At 43.2% G+C, this 2,454-nt stretch overlaps 1 pseudogene; it reads left to right on the top strand.

Moving 5' to 3' along the window:
- The first annotated feature begins 1,644 nt into the window (after positions 1-1,644).
- On the top strand, positions 1,645-1,770 carry LOC117314017 (small nucleolar RNA SNORA70; annotated as a pseudogene).
- Positions 1,771-2,454: the final 684 nt, after the last annotated feature.

The raw sequence follows: 2,454 nt of genomic DNA, 5'->3' as shown, positions 1-2,454 counted from the left end.
AATAATTCTTTGCTGTGAGGAGCTGTCCTGTGCATTGTAGACTATTTACGAGATACCAGTATCACCTTCCCCTCCTTCCCTGAGTTGTAACAAGCAAAAATGTCTCCAGACATTGCCATATATCCTCTAGGATGCAAAATTGCCCAGTTGAGAAACTCTCCTCTCAAATGTGCTTGGGTAGTCATCCCAGCAACTTGAGATGGGGGTTGTGCTTGAATCTGGCCTAGGCTGGTGCTTATATAAAGTAGCTGGTAGCTTCCAAGGTGTGAAGCAAATTCAAGAAAGCAAAAAAAAAAAAGTCCCATTTTTAATATTTGAGTACAGCTAGTTACATGATAGTCTGCTGGCATTTTCCCCCACTGGATTGCTGCTGCCTCTCATAGTGATAGAACAAACAAGGGATGATGGCCTCTGCACCCTGAGCTTTTCTTAGTTGAAGACTAAGGGAGTCGTTGGGTCTATTTAAAGTCTGTGGATTGAAAAGCAGACACCCAGCCTTGCTGTATGAGATACAGTCTCCTCTCCTAATGATGTTATTTATATGTTTTCTTGGAAAAGTTTCCTGCTTCACAGTTGCAGCCCATTAGCTGGTTTTGTATCCAACAAGCATACCCATTGGTTCTTCGTATATGCAGGATGTGATAGAAAAAGTTTGCACTGTGCTGGGCTGGCATAGTCTATAAACATGATGTAATCACTGTTCCATAAAACAATCAGGAAGGACCCTGACTGAAATAACTAAGAGATGAGATACTACATCTACCACAGGAGGCCAGAGAACAGAAAGGTATTTGGAGATTTGGTTAATTATTCTGTCTGCCACTTGAAAATGCTGGGTATATTTTTTGAAAAGCAAAATTAAACGTTATTGGAAGAGGATCTTTTTTCCTGAAAGAAACCAAGTGTTTAAGGATTTAAAATCCTTTTTGTTTTCTCAAAGAAAATGCCACTGTCACAAACCTGTGTCCATTGACTGCAATTTTCTGTAATTTATCAGACACCTTACCTAACTGGAATTTAACTGACAGCTTCACCTTTCTAGGAAACGAATATGAAATCAGGAGGTTAAAAAAATTCTCTTGGCAATCAGAAGAGATCTCCAAAAACCCATGCGTTAAGGTTTCTGTGTTAATTGATCAATTAAATCATTAATTTCTTCACATCCATTTCAACACATCCATTCAGTGACGACCCGTTCCCAGGCAAGAGGAAGCTCAGTTCTGGGAAGGAGGCTCCATGCTGTCTAGGCTGAGAGTCTAAAGTCTCAACACCAGGAGTGCTGTCTAGAGGGGGAGTGTGGGCTCCAGGTGGGCATATTCTCTTGGCCCTTTGGATTCTGTGGCCTAAATGGGGAGGGGCACTGCTGAAAGAGGGACAGAGTAAAGCCCTTTAAAGGCCAGAGACCAGAGAGGAGGGACTCTTTTACCTACTTGTCTTAACAATCAACCCAGTGCCAGAATGTGGTTGAAATGAGACAGATGTAGTTGGCATGAGTTAAACATACACAAACCACTGAGAAGAGTACCTGGCACATGTAGACACTCTATAGGTGTTAGCTATCTATACTGTTATGAGCGCTGGGAAAACCAACCCAAGTTTTGGCTCTTGGTATGTTTTGGGTACACTTCAAAAAACAGAGATCACTTGAAAAAAAAAAAAATTCTACCCTGTTGGGGGTCTGGTGTGCAATGGCTACAAACAGCAACCTCCTCAGTAGTGTATGCAGCCTGTTGCCTTTATGGGTTGCCCTTAGGGACCTTGGAGACAGCCCTTTCCAGTGGATATTCATGTATGGCCTCACGCTGTCCCCAGTGTAGGCTCCAGACAGGTATGCACGGTGCGTTTGGAAAACCCTAGGGCACAGTGGCCAGGGTCCACATTGGCCAAGGTGTAGTGTCCATCCGCACCAAGCTACAGAACAAGGAGCATGGTGATTGAGGCCCTACACAAGGGCTAAGTTCAAGTTCCCTGGCCACAGGAAGATCCACATCTCTAAGAAATGGGGATTTACTGAATGTAATGTGGATGAATTTGAAAACATGGTGGCAGAAAGGCAGCTCATCCCAGATGGCTATGGGGTCAAATACATTCCTAATTGTGACCCCCTGGACAGATGTTGGGCCCTGCACTCATGAGAGCTTTGGTGATGTCCCCTCCTTACTCATGTTCACCAATAAATCCTACTCTGCTGTTAAATAAATAATGTTTTATTCAAACAAATAAAATTTCCAGCACTGCTATCTTCAGAGGGCATTTAAATGGTGCTTCGAACTTGGAGGTTTGGGCTTACAGGTTTGGTGGCACACTGAGGAATTGTTGAGGGCTTATAATCACACCTGTGGTCTGTGGATTAGTGCTTCTGTCAATCAGTTCATGGTGGCCAACACCTTATACTGGGTCTTGTTTTACCATCTTATAAATATTCAGGTTGGTCAAGGGAAGACACTGTTGACA

The sequence above is a fragment of the Tursiops truncatus genome, chromosome 10, assembly GCF_011762595.2.
Source record: "Tursiops truncatus isolate mTurTru1 chromosome 10, mTurTru1.mat.Y, whole genome shotgun sequence".
Lineage (NCBI taxonomy): Eukaryota > Metazoa > Chordata > Mammalia > Artiodactyla > Delphinidae > Tursiops > Tursiops truncatus.
The sequence above is the reverse complement of the archived record's forward strand: the minus strand, read 5'-3'. Positions and strand labels throughout refer to the sequence as shown.